An 18,276-nucleotide genomic window follows, 5' to 3' on the forward strand; every position below is an offset into this window, starting at 1 on the left:
TCAAAAAAGTCTAACTATAGCCAAGATTTAAGTAAATAAATCAATGCAGCAGAGAAAAATTAAAATACATATTTAATTATAAAATATTTTTATGTTAATGGTTAATATATATGCCATAATACCCTTTCTACTTGTCAGAAAAGGGTCTACAAATTATGTTCTATATCAGGCCATACTTGTATTGCTATAAAGAAATACCTGAGACTGAGTAATTTATACAAATAAAAGGTTTAATTAGCTTATGATTCTGCAGGCTGTCCAAGCATGGCCCCGACCTCACTTGGCTTCTGAGAGGGTCACAGGAAGCTTTTACTCACGACAGACAGGAGGCAAAGCTGGAATAGGCACTTTACAAGCAAAAGCAGGAGTGTGGGGAATTGGTGGGGGCATGGGGTGCCACACACTTTTAAAGGACAAGATCTCATGAGAACTCACTCACTATTGCAAGGATAGCACCAACCAATGAGGGATTTGCCCCCATGACCCAAACACATTCCACCAGCCCCACCTCCAGCATTGGGGATTACCTTTTAGCATGAGATTTGGGTAGGGACTAATGTCCAAATTATATCATGTTTTAATATTCATGACTGCCTATACAAAGAAAAGACAATTAGTAAACTTGTCAGAAGAATCTCAACCATTTCTATTAGAGAGAAAATAAATAAAACTTTTCTATTTTTTTTTTTTTTTTTTGAGACGGAGTCTTGCTGTGTTGCTCAGGCTGGACTGCAGTGGCCGGATCTCAGCTCACTGCAAGCTCCGCCTCCTGGGTTTACGCCATTCTCCTGCCTCAGCCTCCCAAGTAGCTGGGACTACAGGCGCCCGCCACCTCGCCCGGCTAGATTTTTGTATTTTTTAGTAGAGACAGGATTTCACCGTGTTCGCCAGGATGGTCTCCATCTCCTGACCTCGTGATCCGCCCGTCTCGGCCTCCCAAAGTGCTGGGATTACAGGCTTGAGCCACTGCGCCCGACCCTATGTATTTTTATAAAGTAGTAACTATAGTCCAAGTAATCAGGCAATAAAAGCATCACTACTTTCTTCATTAAATAAACAATAAAATTGGTAGGACTGTTATTGTTTTATAATGTCTTTTGTTGTAAACTGAGGACAGTATTCCAAAGCAGTATTCGATAAAAATAATTTCTATATAGTCCAGGCACACCATTCCATGATGGTCCAGATTAACATAAAGATGAAATAGAAAGTGCTATATGAAACACAATAAAATATATAATAGTACATACACACACACACACACACACACACACACGGAGTGAAATAACCTATACCCTTTCTGTGTGAGAGGTACTCAGACATTTTCTATTTTCTTCTAATATAGTTCAATATTAAAAAGTTGGTCAGGAACTACTAAATTAATTTCCTGACCCACAAATGGCTTCGACCTATGGATTGAATAATATGGATTTGAGTAAATTGGAATCTCACATTGCCTATTACATTTCTTATAATAAAACTTGATAGATATTAGTTTATTATTCCCAAAATAGTAACTTGGGCATACATGTTACATTTTAATGAGACAGTCTTTCACAGTTTGGAGAAAGTAGAAATTTTTGGAAAAAGTTGTTACCTTACATAGGTGCAGAAGGCTGAGAAAAATCGCTGACATGATATGTGTTCACTCAAAATTCCAGTTTCAAATGGGCCAAGGGAACAAATATGAGTCTGACAGCAGTGTAACTCAGAAAATCATTTCTAGCTCACTCTGACACTGGGGTAAATGGACAATGAAACCCCACAGCTTTAGGTCATTGAAAATAGCCTCAAATATTTTATCCTGAAAATTTTAAATCTCCAAAAGAACCCTAATAATGACTAACTTTAAGCAGTGTGATTTATTTGCAAATTCTAAAAAATAAGCTGAGTTGCAAAATATGCCATATGCTTGGATTTGGAAATAGGTCATTCAGAGTAGTGCAGACAAAATTATGTATTGCATTTCACAATGGGATCCATCTCAAAGAGATTGGCTTATGGTGTGCTGACTAATCTCGAAGTACTTTTTAGAGTTGGTACATGATAAGGAGACAACAAAATAAAAGCTTCTAAAATAAACAAATTAATAACTAAATAAATTAAGAAGAGACAGATAGAAAAAGCCAGTTTCATTAACAAGATGAACTTTCGCATTTCACGGACTGAAGACAGGACACTTTCAAAATCTTCTGTGAAGATGTTATAAAGCCAATTTCTATATCTAGAAGTATAAAAACAAGTATATCTGCCTTAATTTCTGTCTTTAATAGGGAAATAAGGCTATATCTATACTTTTTAGTATTCAAAAATTCATAATTATGGTAGATGTTGAAATTGGCAAACATATTTTTAACTTAATGAAATATTAACAACCTTAGATAAAATCTACATAAAATGTTTAAACTCTTTGAAATGTTCAGTATTGAAGCTTTTAAATCTACATGATGAATTTTATGGTTTTATTAATCTACCTTCTTCTTAAACTACTGGCTCAACTATTTGAGCTACTTGAATCAACTAAGCTCTATTCCATGGAACTGATAAATTCTATCATTGTGACTATATTACTTCATCTTTTCTCATCACAAATCAATATCACGAGTAAATATTATTGACAATGTATACTACAAAAAGCAGGAAATAAGTGTTAATAAATAAATATATGTGGTTAATTAAAGGACTGTTAGAACATAATCTTCTCTGGGATTAGAAACAGCATTTTTCAGTGCTAAAAACTATGGCACTTCATCTTGAAAGTGGTAAGATTATATTATTTACAGGAAAGAACATTGTAACAAAGATGTTCCTTTTTTCCTGGTAGAATTGTAAAACTAAAGAAAGTTGTTTATCACTTTTTCACGCATAAATATCAACATGAATACTTGAAAATAAAATTCATAAAAGTATTTTAAGTTATTATTTGCAATTCAAAGTTCTCCTCGGCATTTGATATAAAAATTTAGATTGATATGTAAAATTACTTATTCCTGTGCTTACAACTTCTCATTTTTCATGCATTTTAAAAGTCTTACATTTCAGAAGAATATCTGTCGAAAAGACATCTCTTTAAAATCTACTTGCTCAAAATAGAGTAGCCTAGCTTTTCTTTTCCTATTATTTATTTTTTTGATTGACAAATAAAATTGTATATATTTATGGTATACAACACGACGTTTTGATATGTCTGTATGTTGTGGGATAAATCAGTGGAGCAATTAGCACATGTGTTATCTCACATACACAATTTTTGTGGTAAGAACACTTAAAATCTATTAAGTAGCCTAATTTTCTTTTGATTTTTGAAAATGCCTTGCTTTCATAACTCTTGAAGTTTAGAAGATTAGTCTCTACCAGTTATTAGCAGTCAACTACTAATCATTTACTCTAATTAACCAATTAACTTTAACTATGATGTATTTTGTAAGCCTCTGGACATATATATTTTCACTTGAAATAGGGTTGACTAGTTTATCCTTATCTAAAGATATAGATTAAACCAATCTATGTTTTCCATCAAGATAAAAATTAGTTTTATATGTTATTGATTATTGTAAAGTTAATGAATTTGTACCTATGCACATGTATTGACTACAAAACTGTGCAAATAATGCCAAAATAGTTGTCCTGAAAAATAAGGGCAATGTATACATATAAAATGAACATCCTTTTTTTATCCATATGAGGAATTATCCTGTTCTGTCATTTACTTACTCATTAAGAAACTATCTGTTTTTCTCACATTTATTTGCAAGATTTTCAGAAGAGTAGTCTGTGAATAAAGTAAAAATCACTGCTCAAAATGAATTAGCACCATCTCTAAACGAGTCAGATTTCACATAGGTGCCAAATGAAAGGTGTGATGACCCTCATAAACACCTTGTATGAGTTAATGAGAGCGAAGGTTCATTTTCATAATGACTTCATATTTGCATCTGTTGCATACCACCCAGGGCACACCATAATGTAGGCTGTGCATGGTACAGGTTGGCAAAAGTCAACGGCGACTCAGACAGGTTGCGATTCTCAGCACTCCAGTAATAAAAATGACCATGTCGACATTCTGTCTGGCCCAGAGCCTAAGTAGTAACCATTAAATCGGCTTCAACCACATGGCCTCTGAAGCACACCATCTGCCAGTCATCTTTGTTGCTACTTCTTCCTCTTTGTAACTACCTAAACATTCATTTACCAGCAAATATACGCTCCCAGAAGGCCCACCTAGGACAAGGTGAAAAATCAGCTTCCCCCACTCTTTTTTACTTCTGTCACCAAGACCCTCTCTGCAAAAGAAATGAGATAGCATGAAACAAGTTTTGCTATGTAGTACAGAAAAGGCAAACAATAAAACTGTGAAGAGAAATAGTGTATCTTTGGAGGCTCTGCTCACCCAGGGAGTATGGATTGTAGTCTGCGGAATCCAATGGTCATATTCTTTTTTTTTTTTTTTTTTTTTTTTTAAGACGGAGTCTCGCTCTGTCGCCCAGGCTGGAGTGCTGTGGCGTGATCTCAGCTCACTGCAAGCTCAGCCTCCCTGGTTCATGCAGTTCTCCTGCCTCAGCCTCCCGAGTAGCTGGGACTACAGGCGCCCGCCACCACGCGCGGCTAATTTTTTGTATTTTTAGTAGAGACGGGGTTTCACCATGTTAGCCAGGATGGTCTCGATCTCCTGACTTCGTGATCCGCCCGCCTCAGCCTCCCAAAGTGCTGGGATTACAGGCGTGAGCCACCATGCCTGGCCGGTCATATGCTTTAAACACAACAGCAGACTCAAAGCATGACTATGAAGAGAGAATCTCCATCTATTAGATAATGGTATACCAAAAAATAATAACTATCTCTTTAAACATCATCAAAGCCCAAATTATCTCATTTCACACTGGGGCCAGGGGCGGGGAAGGTATGCATGTAACTTTCTTTCCCTTATGTTTCCCAGTATAGGAGAAACTAGTGTGATTGTATTTAACAAAAGAGGAAAATTTAAGTCAATGACAATAAATAAACATACGATAAGCATTCATGTATTCATATAAGGAGTAAGCCATAGCATTTCAATATGTGCCTGATAATATAAAATACTTTTAGAATCAAATGCTAAATGCAGAAATGCACAATGTGCAATTTTGTCTTTGGCTGGACCTACTCTAATTTTTATTCTTGAAGACTACTTGATAATTGGTAAAATGAAGAACATGAAAAAAAAATAGCTTTCATCTCTGTTTAAGAGAAACTGCCAATGTCAACTCAGCAACTGTGAAAGTAATGACATGTGAGGGAAGAATATGCAGAAGAGAAAAAAATAAGTAAGAAGTGCATGGGAGTAACAGTAGTCAATAAGCTCTGGTACATAACTTTTGAGGGCCTGCAATAAGGAGAAACCTAATAACCATTAGATACATTGGCCACCCACAAACTCTTCCCTAAAGGCGTAACAACTACACTTTCTTATCCAGACCTCATCCTATTACATTACTTCAATTCTTATTTCTATACTGACAGTTTTCATATCTGTAAGTGCATTTCTGTTATTCCATTCAAACTCTAGCCATTATTTCCAATTATCTTTCAGACTCTTGTATTCAGATACCTTCCTGCCATTTGAAACTCAACATTAACCACAGCTTCTTTTCTTCTCCAAAGAATGAAGGCAGCCTTGGTGATTCATATTGCATATTTTATTTGAAATCTCTTTCATCTGCCCTATCATTTTTATTTCTACTGCCATGAGTGTTGTACTCTACTTTTTTCAAGCATGAATTATTGAAATATTCAATTTGATGGTCTCCCAAACTCTAAATTTTCTCTACATTTATTCTGCTTCCTATTGCCAGACTCAGTGAATTCAAATATGGCTCCCTCCTTTGCAGCCTTACAGAGAACTAATTTCCAACCATATTAAATGCATTATTTCTTTGCTTGGTTTCATTTAAGTTTTAGCTAATATTTATTGAGCACAGACACTGAGCCAAGTACTCAACAGGGATTGTCTCATTTGCTATGCAGAATAGGGTAGATACAGTATTGTTCTTAGTTTAACAAGAAGAAAATTGAAGTTTACAGAGATTAACTAACTTGCCCCTTGTCAGACATAGCTAGTGAGAGTAGAGTAGGAATATAACTCATATCAACTAAGCTTCAAAGCTGGTGCTCTGAACGACTCTGGTATATTCCTTGCATACCACTTACCTTCACTTCCTCCTAATGTCAACATTTTTTCCTTTCATTTAGAATCAAATTATGTCTCTTTTTCTCTCCATTGCTTCTCCTTCACCATCTCACCTCTTTTCTCTCCCCTCTATTTCTACACACACACACACACACACACACGCATATGCACACAATGTCTCCTTATGCCATCTTCTTTACATAGAACACTTTTCTTATCTTCAGGTTTTCCTCTTTCATAAGGGCTTTCATCAATACTTATCATTACATATTTTCCTATACTTTCAAGTCTTACAGTACCCATAGTTTATTATACAAATTGTTAACAATTTGCCTTGCATTGTTCATTATATTTTCTCATATTCTTATCTCCAAAACTCATTCAGGGCTCCTTCAAGGCAAGGAATTTGTATTTCTCTGTAATATACTTTATAAATATACATTGTCGTAATTTCTATTATTATACTTCTGTATATTTTGATCACTACCAGTGTACTCAGCATGTAATGGGTACTCTATAGATCCACATTCATATATTAATTGCAAGGTGGAAACTCAAACATAGAGCTTCAGTTTGCTAATTCGGTTGAATAAAACTGCAACACATAATCAACTCTCAGTCTGTAGAGCTAGAAAAGTGATTTACTGTTAGGAAAGCTTTTTGTCCTCTATAATTTGAAGGTCAGAATACTCAAATCTGTTTGAAAGCAAAGAAAAAAAAAAAGACAAGAAGATTTCTTATAAGTAACAACAAAATGATTCAAAATGCATATCCAGTGAAAAAATATTTAATATTGATGTTTAGAAGATAAAGCCACTAGTATTCTCAGAGAAAATTTGAAGATGTGAGAAAAAAACAATAGATTATCCCAAGCTTCACCAGAAAACAAAAATACAAAGTACAAAGGTAATTCTTAGTGAGAAGGAAAGATATATTGGTTTAGACTAAAAAAAAAGTTTGCAGTTGTCAGAAATGCAATGGTATGAAACTTTACAAACACTGGAGAATCACCCATCAGCAATGTAATAAGATACATTCCTGTTTGAGGGAGAGGATAAGTTAATAAATTCTAAACTTATTTGTAAACTTTTAATTCTTGAATCTAGATTGGTAAGTTCTTTAGGGCCTGAAAATGTTCAGTTGAAACCAGAGTAGATATTTTTAACCCTGGTTGCACATTAGATTCTCTCAGAAAGTTTCTTTGAAAATATTAGTGTTGAAGTAACCACTATAGACTGATTAAATCAGAGCCTAAGGATAGGATCTGGATGATCAACTTATTTTAAATGCTTCCGAGGTGAATTTAATGCTCATCTATGATTAAGTACACTGCCATAAAGCATGGCTGTAAGTTCTACAAGTTGAAAAGTAGTAATTGATTGCATGGGTCATGGAAAATTTGTCCAACAGTTCTGATATCCAATCTGACTTTGATCAGAGCTACATCACAATAATACTACAATAATGACATAGATGAGTATAAATTAGATAAAATAAGTGGGTGTCTTAGTTCCTACTTTTCTATACTCAGTGGGGCCATGAACAACCAAGTCACTTATTTATTATTTCTCAACCTCATGTACCAAACTTATTCTGATTTCCAACTGTAATTTGGCCAATGGGAATGAGTTTTCCCTTAACCACATTTCCCTTAACCACATTGCTAAATGTTTCAGATATGTGCCATTTATATGTTGTTAGTACAGAATCTGGTGAAATCAAATCCCCAGTCTTTGGTTGAGACACCAGATATTTTCAACTATAATTACAGCCAGAACCACAGACACACATTCCAAGATTACAATAATACTACATTAGAAGATAGTATAAAAAATACAGTCAGAAATCAAATTTATTATGAACAATTTCTACCTTTAAGCATATTTTCTTGGCAATTCTAAGATTATTGTACTTAATATAATAAATTAAAATGAGGATATGAGAATGCCAATTTGATAAAAGTCAAAATCAAAAAGTTTAAAAAGACAACTACTAAAAGAATCTATTTTAAAAAGACACAAATATATTATTAGTAATACCATATGACCTCAATGTATTACTCCATTTTCACACTGCTATAAAGAACTTCCCTGAAACTAGGTAATTTACAAAGGAAAGAGGTTTAATTGACTCATAGTTCGTTCTGCAGGGCTGAGGAGGCCTCAGGAAACTTACAATCATGGTGGAAAGTGAAGAAGAAGCAGGCACCTTCTTCACATGCTGGTAGGACAGAGAGAAAAGCCCAGGGGAAACTGCCATTTATAAAACCATCAGATCTCATGAGAACTCCCTCACTATCGCAAGAATAGCATGGAGGAAGCCGCCCCCATGATCCAATCACCTCCTACCAGGTCCCTCCCTCAACATGTGAGGATTATTGGGATTACAATTTGAAAGATTTGGTTGGGGATGCCAAACCATATCATTCAGTAATAAAAACTAAACAGAAAATGAAGTTCTGGCCCAAATTTGTAATATTTTAAGTGATAAGCTAAAGGGAAATGAATAATGCTGTACAAAAACCTAAGAAGAGAGACATAGACACTAGCTACTGTGAATTCCTCAAATACAATGTTAGCCTTTCAATTATTATGCAAATATTGCAACTTGTTTAATTAACAATATATTTGAACTGACATGTGATGTGATATAGCTAAAGTATAAAATACACCTCTTGGTGCTATTAAGAAAACTGTCATTTACAAAGCAAGAGGAAAATCACTTAAATTGGACTAAATCCTTTGTTAGTATTTAACATTCTATTTCCAAGGGAGTTCTAGTGAATATTCAGATGCTTTGATCGTCGTCTTCTGCCCATGAATACACAACATAATTTTCTCTTTGAGATTTGCTTGTGGATATGTTGTTTCACAGTCTATCTGTTATCCCCCTGACCGGAAACTGGAAGTGTGGCTTCAAACTGAGTCTCTGGGAATGTGCAAGAAAAATGGACTCCATGCTCTGATGTAACACTTCCAGATGCTTTTCTAGAATTCTTCTGTCCTTTCTTACTTGAGTATGTCACTTTGAGCTTGCTTGGGTGCGGACCACTCACTGATCTCACATTCTCTCATTTATGTGCTTTGCTTTAGTGATTTACAAACATGTGTGGGACTCTCATTTAACTAATTCAATAAAAATAGGCATTTAATTCATCATTAATTGATTGTACTTAGGGGGAAGACCTTGAAAGACACACAAATGATTCTAAAGGGGAAATCTGGCTTAATTACTTATGTTATATATTCTTTCATTCACTATACCAGGTGAGCTGTCTTGTTTAACCAATGGCAACAGAGTGAATGAGTAAATTCACACCTAACTCTAGTAATTCTAACCAGTGAAGACAATTGATTCAAATTGACGGGTTTTCCTTGATATTTGCTGAGAGTTTATGTTCTTTTTGACTCTCAGATTTTGACAATTGACAACAAATTCACAATAAAAAGATATATCTTATTGTCCAGTCTTACCACTTGTTCCAGAATCTTTTTAGTTTCATTTTTAAAACACTTCACAGATAGTTTGATTGACATCTCATTCTCTTCCTACCTTTGTAGGGCAAGCAAGGGCAAAAAGTAGTAATGTCTGCTTATTTTATAATAAGAAAAAATATCATCCATCTCTTTCACTGCACTAAGAATATCAAAGCTATATGAAAAAACACAATCTGACCTATTTTCCTGTACTAGCTTGGCCAAATATTTTTATAAAGTTTGCATTTTGACTAATTATTAATGGTAAATAGCAAAAATAATTGGAGGAAAATAACATCATCAAAAAAGTATTCTGGAAAATTTAATTAACTGAAAGGTCAAGTCTAGGTTGAACTGACCACCAAAATGTCCAGCATAGTGAATGAAAATGATCCCAGGCAGAGGGAAATCATGTTAAATTTTAGAACATGGAAGGTGAAAAGAAGTTTCCCTAAGTTTCATAAATTATTGGGGAAAAGCTCATACTCATATCCAAAGGATCAACTCTCAAAATGGAAAAATGGCTTCAGGGTTCAGGCTTCCACAAAGCTAAAAGACAGCAGAATAAAGCCTTCAAAAGACTGAAGAAAATACTTGAGAGACTGAGGCAGGGGTACCACATGAGCTTAGGAGTTCAGGGTTACAGTGAGCTATGACTGCACCACTGCACCCCAGCCTGCAGTTTTTTTTTTTTTTTTTTTTAATTTATTTATTATTATTATACTTTAAGTTGTAGGGTACATGTGCATAACGTGCAGGTTTGTTACATATGTATACTTGTGCCATGTTGGTCTACTGCACCCATCAACTCGTCATTTACATCAGGTATAACTCCCAATGCAATCCCTCCCCCCTCCCCCCTCCCCATGATAGGCCCCGGTGTGTGATGTTCCCCTTCCTGAGTCCAAGTGATCTCATTGTTCAGTTCCCACCTATGAGTGAGAACATGCGGTGTTTGGTTTTCTGTTCTTGTGATAGTTTGCTAAGAATGATGGTTTCCAGCTGCAACCATGTCCCTACAAAGGACGCAAACTCATCCTTTTTTATGGCTGCATAGTATTCCATGGTGTATATGTGCCACATTTTCTTAATCCAATCTGTCACTGATGGACATTTGGGTTGATTCCAAGTCTTTGCTATTGTGAATAGTGCTGCAATAAACATACGTGTGCATGTGTCTTTATAGCAGCATAATTTATAATCCTTTGGGTATATACCCAGTAATGGGATGGCTGGGTCATATGGTACATCTAGTTCTAGATCCTTGAGGAATCGCCATACTGTTTTCCATAATGGTTGAACTAGTTTACAATCCCACCAACAGTGTAAAAGTGTTCCTATTTCTCCACATCCTCTCCAGCACCTGTTGTTTCCTGACTTTTTAATGATCGCCATTCTAACTGGTGTGAGATGGTATCTCATTGTGGTTTTGATTTGCATTTCTCTAATGGCCAGTGATGATGAGCATTTTTTCATATGTCTCTTGGCTGTATGAATGTCTTCTTTTGAGAAATGTCTGTTTATATCCTTTGCCCACTTTTTGATGGGGTTGTTTGTTTTTTTCTTGTAAATTTGTTTGAGTTCTTTGTAGGTTCTGGATATTAGCCCTTTGTCAGATGAGTAGATTGCAAAAATTTTCTCCCATTCTGTAGGTTGCCTGTTCACTCTGATGGTAGTTTCTTTTGCTGTGCAGAAGCTCTTTAGTTTAATGAGATCCCATTTGTCAATTTTAGCTTTTGCTGCCGTTGCTTTTGGTGTTTTAGACATGAAGTCTTTGCCCATGCCTATGTCCTGAATGGTACTACCTAGGTTTTCCTCTAGGATTTTTATGGTATTAGGTCTAACATTTAAGTCTCTAATCCATCTTGAATTAATTTTCGTATAAGGAGTAAGGAAAGGATCCAGTTTCAGCTTTCTACTTATGGCTAGCCAATTTTCCCAGCACCATTTATTAAATAGGGAATCCTTTCCCCATTTCTTGTTTTTCTCAGGTTTGTCAAAGATCAGATGGCTGTAGATGTGTGGTATTATTTCTGAGGACTCTGTTCTGTTCCATTGGTCTATATCTCTGTTTTGGTACCAGTACCATGCTGTTTTGGTTACTGTAGCCTTGTAGTATAGTTTGAAGTCAGGTAGCGTGATGCCTCCAGCTTTGTTCTTTTGACTTAGGATTGTCTTGGAGATGCGGGCTCTTTTTTGGTTCCATATGAACTTTAAAGCAGTTTTTTCCAATTCTGTGAAGAAACTCATTGGTAGCTTGATGGGGATGGCATTGAATCTATAAATTACCTTGGGCAGTATGGCCATTTTCACGATATTGATTCTTCCTATCCATGAGCATGGTATGTTCTTCCATTTGTTTGTGTCCTCTTTTATTTCACTGAGCAGTGGTTTGTAGTTCTCCTTGAAGAGGTCCTTTACATCCCTTGTAAGTTGGATTCCTAGGTATTTTATTCTCTTTGAAGCAATTGTGAATGGAAGTTCATTCATGATTTGGCTCTCTGTTTGTCTGTTATTGGTGTATAAGAATGCTTGTGATTTTTGCACATTAATTTTGTACCCTGAGACTTTGCTGAAGTTGCTTATCAGCTTAAGGAGATTTTGGGCTGAGACAATGGGGTTTTCTAAATATACAATCATGTCATCTGCAAACAGGGACAATTTGACTTCTTCTTTTCCTAACTGAATACCCCTGATTTCTTTCTCTTGCCTAATTGCCCTAGCCAGAACTTCCAACACTATGTTGAATAGGAGTGGTGAGAGAGGGCATCCCTGTCTTGTGCCAGTTTTCAAAGGGAATTTTTCCAGTTTTTGCCCATTCAGTATGATATTGGCTGTGGGTTTGTCATAAATAGCTCTTATTATTTTGAGGTACGTTCCATCAAGACCGAATTTATTGAGCGTTTTTAGCATGAAGGGCTGTTGAATTTTGTCAAAAGCCTTTTCTGCATCTATTGAGATAATCATGTGGTTCTTGTCTTTGGTTCTGTTTATATGCTGGATTATGTTTATTGATTTGCGAATGTTGAACCAGCCTTGCATCCCAGGGATGAAGCCCACTTGATCATGGTGGATAAGCTTTTTGATGTGTTGTTGAATCCGGTTTGCCAGTATTTTATTGAGGATTTTTGCATCGATGTTCATCAGGGATATTGGTCTAAAATTCTCTTTTTTTGTTGTGTCTCTGCCAGACTTTGGTATCAGGATGATGTTGGCCTCATAAAATGAGTTAGGGAGGATTCCCTCTTTTTCTATTGATTGGAATAGTTTCAGAAGGAATGGTACCAACTCCTCCTTGTACCTCTGGTAGAATTCAGCTGTGAATCCATCTGGTCCTGGACTTTTTTTGGTTGGTAGGCTATTAATTATTGCCTCAATTTCAGAGCCTACTATTGGTCTATTCAGGGATTCAACTTCTTCCTGGTTTAGTCTTGGAAGAGTGTAAGTGTCCAGGAAATTATCCATTTCTTCTAGGTTTTCCAGTTTATTTGCATAGAGGTGTTTATAGTATTCTCTGATGGTAGTTTGTATTTCTGTGGGGTCGGTGGTGATATCCCCTTTATCATTTTTAATTGCGTCGATTTGATTCTTCTCTCTTTTCTTCTTTATTAGTCTTGCTAGTGGTCTGTCAATTTTGTTGATCTTTTCAAAAAACCAACTCCTGGATTCATTGATTTTTTGGAGGGTTTTTTGTGTCTCTATCTCCTTCAGTTCTGCTCTGATCTTAGTTATTTCTTGCCTTCTGCTAGCTTTGGAATGTGTTTGCTCTTGCTTCTCTAGTTCTTTTAATTGCGATGTTAGAGTGTCAATTTTTGATCTTTCCTGCTTTCTCTTGTGGGCATTTAGTGCTATAAATTTCCCTCTACACACTGCTTTAAATGTGTCCCAGAGATTCTGGTATGTTGTATCTTTGTTCTCATTGGTTTCAAAGAACATCTTTATTTCTGCCTTCATTTCGTTATGTACCCAGTAGTCATTCAGGAGCAGATTGTTCAGTTTCCATGTAGTTGAGCGGTTTTGATTGAGTTTCTTAGTCCTGAGTTCTAGTTTGATTGCACTGTGGTCTGAGAGACAGTTTGTTATAATTTCTGTTCTTGTACATTTGCTGAGGAGTGCTTTACTTCCAATTATATGGTCAATTTTGGAGTAAGTACGATGTGGTGCTGAGAAGAATGTATATTCTGTTGATTTGGGGTGGAGAGTTCTATAGATGTCTATTAGGTCTGCTTGCTGCAGAGATGAGTTCAATTCCTGGATATCCTTGTTAACTTTCTGTCTTGTTGATCTGTCTAATGTTGACAGTGGAGTGTTGAAGTCTCCCATTATTATTGTATGGGAGTCTAAGTCTCTTTGTAAGTCTCTAAGGACTTGCTTTATGAATCTGGGTGCTCCTGTATTGGGTGCATATATATTTAGGATAGTTAGTTCTTCCTGTTGAATTGATCCCTTTACCATTATGTAATGGCCTTCTTTGTCTCTTTTGATCTTTGATGGTTTAAAGTCTGTTTTATCAGAGACTAGTATTGCAACCCCCGCTTTTTTTTGTTCTCCATTTGCTTGGTAAATCTTCCTCCATCCCTTTATTTTGAGCCTATGTATGTCTCTGCGTGTGAGATGGGTCTCCTGAATACAGCAGACTGATGGGTCTTGACTCTTTATCCAGTTTGCCAGTCTGTGTCTTTTCATTGGAGCATTTAGTCCATTTACATTTAAGGTTAAGATTGTTATGTGTGAACTTGATCCTGCCATTATGATATTAACTGGTTATTTTGCTCGTTAGTTGATGCAGTTTCTTCCTAGCCTCGATGGTCTTTACATTTTGGCATGTTTTTGCAGTGGCTGGTACCAGTTGTTCCTTTCCATGTTGAGTGCTTCCTTCAGGGTCTCTTGTAAGGCAGGCCTAGTGGTGACAAAATCTCTAAGCATTTGCTTATCTGTAAAGGATTTTATTTCTCCTTCACTTATGAAACTTAGTTTGGCTGGATATGAAATTCTGGGTTTAAAATTCTTTTCTTTAAGAATGTTGAATATTGGCCCCCACTCTCTTCTGGCTTGGAGAGTTTCTGCTGAGAGATCTGCTGTGAGTCTGATGGGCTTCCCTTTGTGGGTAACCCGACCTTTCTCTCTGGCTGCCCTTAAGATTTTTTCCTTCATTTCAACTTTGGTGAATCTGGCAATTATGTGTCTTGGAGTTGCTCTTCTGGAGGAGTATCTTTGTGGCGTTCTCTGTATTTCCTGGATTTGAATGTTGGCCTGCCCTACTAGGTTGGGGAAGTTCTCCTGGATGATATCCTGAAGAGTGTTTTCCAACTTGGTTCCATTTTCCCCCTCACTTTCAGGCACCCCAATCAGACGTAGATTTGGTCTTTTTACATAATCCCATACTTCTTGCAGGCTTTGTTCATTTCTTTTTCTTCTTTTTTCTTTTGGTTTCTCTTCTCGCTTCATCTCATTCATTTGATCCTCAATCGCTGATACTCTTTCTTCCAGTTGATCGAGTCGGTTACTGAAGCTTGTGCATTTGTCACGTATTTCTCGTGTCATGGTTTTCATCTCTTTCATTTCGTTTATGACCTTCTCTGCATTAATTACTCTAGCCGTCAATTCTTCCACTTTTTTTTCAAGATTTTTAGTTTCTTTGCGCTGGGTACGTAATTCCTCCTTTAGCTCTGAGAAATTTGATGGACTGAAGCCTTCTTCTCTCATCTCGTCAAAGTCATTCTCCGTCCAGCTTTGATCCGTTGCTGGCGATGAGCTGCGCTCCTTTGCCGGGGGAGATGTGCTCTTATTTTTTGAATTTCCAGCTTTTCTGCCCTGCTTTTTCCCCATCTTTGTGGTTTTATCTGCCTCTGGTCTTTGATGATGGTGATGTACTGATGGGGTTTTGGTGTAGGTATCCTTCCTGTTTGATAGTTTTCCTTCTAACAGTCAGGACCCTCAGCTGTAGGTCTGTTGGAGATTGCTTGAGGTCCACTCCAGACCCTGTTTGCCTGGGTATCAGCAGCAGAGGCTGCAGAAGATAGAATATTTCTGAACAGCGAGTGTACCTGTCTGATTCTTGCTTTGGAAGCTTCCTCTCAGGGGTGTACTCCACCCTGTGAGGTGTGGGGTGTCAGACTGCCCCTAGTGGGGGATGTCTCCCAGTTAGGCTACTCAGGGGTCAGGGACCCACTTGAGCAGGCAGTCTGTCCCTTCTCAGATCTCAACCTCCGTGTTGGGAGATCCACTGCTCTCTTCAAAGCTGTCAGACAGAGTCGTTTGCGTCTGCAGAGCTTTCTGCTGCTTTTTTGTTGTTGTTGTGTAGCTGTGCCCTGTCCCCAGAGGTGGAGTCTACAGAGACAGGCAGGTTTCCTTGAGCTGCTGTGAGCTCCACCCAGTTCGAGCTTCCCAGCAGCTTTGTTTACCTACTTAAGCCTCAGCAATGGCGGGCGCCCCTCCCCCAGCCTCGCTGCTGCCTTGCCGGTAGATCACAGACTGCTGTGCTAGCAATGAGGGAGGCTCCGTGGGCGTGGGACCCTCCCGGCCAGGTGTGGGATATGATCTCCTGGTGTGCCTGTTTGCTTAAAGCGCAATATTGGGGTGGGAGTTACCCGATTTTCCAGGTGTTGTGTGTCTCAGTTCCCCTGGCTAGGAAAAGGGATTCCCTTCCCCCTTGCGCTTCCCAGGTGAGGCGATGCCTCGCCCTGCTTCAGCTCTCGCTGGTCGGGCTGCAGCAGCTGACCAGCACCGATCGTCCGGCACTCCCCAGTGAGATGAACCCAGTACCTCAGTTGAAAATGCAGAAATCACGGGTCTTCTGTGTTGCTCGCGCTGGGAGTTGGAGACTGGAGCTGTTCCTATTCGGCCATCTTGCTCCGCCCCCGCCTGCAGTTATTATTACACCACTAAACTTCAGAGACTCTGTCTCTAAAAATAATAATAATGATACTAAAATTCATAAAAAAATTCAATATTGAATTTCATTGTCAGCAAAGCTACCAATAAATGTAGGAGTAAAATAAAGGTTTTTTAGACAAGCAAAGTCTCAAAAGATAACTTTCTCATGCCCCCACCTGAAAAAAATGGGTAAAAAAGATTTGATGTTAATGTGATCCAATAGCCAAAATCAAGAGGACATAAAAGCCAGTTAAGTGGACCCTCCAGCATGTGAGAACTGTGCTGAGAATGTCAGCATGGCATTAAAGAGAGAGTCTAGTATAACAAAAGTAAATTAGTATGTGGGAGAATTAATGAAACTATGAAAAGATTGGGCATGTGTGATAAGCTAAACTGCAGAATGATCTAAATATGTAAGTATATAAAACAAAAAATAAAAATGATAAGAGCCATCCAAACCCATATTTCAGTTAAACCACTAAAATGATTTACAATAAAATAGTGTATATGAATGTGTATGGGGTGGGGAGTTTAAAAAGTGTGTTTGTTGTTCAAATTAGACTTTCAGGATATTAGAGTTTTGAGATGTTAAGCAAGATACCAAAATTTTCCATCTTTATTATTGGCCAATGATTCCGCACACAAAGCTAATGAATGAATACAAACAGAAGTTTGATTTATCTGCTCTGCTTCAGTCAAACATGCATTTTCCTTCATGTATACATGCATCTTCTTTACCTCCCATTAACCCTTCATCCTACTCCAATTAGTCTTCTAAATCTATTGCCTTAATAAAATTGCTTTGGGTAAGAAAGTAAACTCACTGGTGCTAAATTTAAGACATTTTTAAATGCCCATCTGACTTGATGCCTGAGAAACTGAGTGGTTGACAGTTTACCATGTATTATCTTAGTGATAGCATCTTCAGTCATTCTTAGTCTATGTGGAGTTGAACTTAGGGTCACTCCAGGTCTAGGGGGCAACATGTAGCCAAAGCCTGATTAATTGAAGCATATATAACAATATCTTTAGCATCTGTACTTAATTTGTAGGAGGTCACATGAACTAACTGAACTCCGTTAGCATTAATGCTACTGATTTTGACTGTAAAGCAGGAAGTTCCTTTTCTATGGACTTGTGAAAAGAATTTGTCAACCTGGAGAACGGATCAAAAAATAAAGGACAAATGCTTCAGTGAGATCTTCATTAACTTGGTTTCTGGCTTTTGCATCCTTCTGCACACCTATTTACTTCTCTGTGCACTGTTACAATGGAAGGTAGAACTGAAAGTCAGAAAAGTACCAACTGGTGTGTGTGTGTGTGTGTGTGTGTGTGTGTGTGTGTGTGTGCGTGTTTCTGTGCCTAGATATCACCACACTTGAAGCTATAGTACAAACATTTCCAAATAAATCCCCTATTTTCTTGAAGCTGGGTTTTGTCTGTTACAAATAAAAATTTTCCTAAATATAGTCACTCATCACATTTGAGAGTCAACATAACTAAGTAGTTAAGGATGAGAGTTGTAAAGTCAGACTTCCAGTGTGACTTTGATAAGAGGACTAGCTTCTTGCAATTTCAGTTATACCACATGTAAAATGGTGATAATAATGAAACCGACCTCACATCATTTTGTAAGGACTGAGTAAGATGATGCCTATAAAGTGATTAGTAAAGGGCCCCAAACTTGGTAAATAGTGCAGTTTAGCTTATATTATTGATGTTATTGCAGCTATTATCATGATTATTATTTTCCATCCT

Source organism: Theropithecus gelada, chromosome 5 (genome assembly GCF_003255815.1).
Source record: "Theropithecus gelada isolate Dixy chromosome 5, Tgel_1.0, whole genome shotgun sequence".
Lineage (NCBI taxonomy): Eukaryota > Metazoa > Chordata > Mammalia > Primates > Cercopithecidae > Theropithecus > Theropithecus gelada.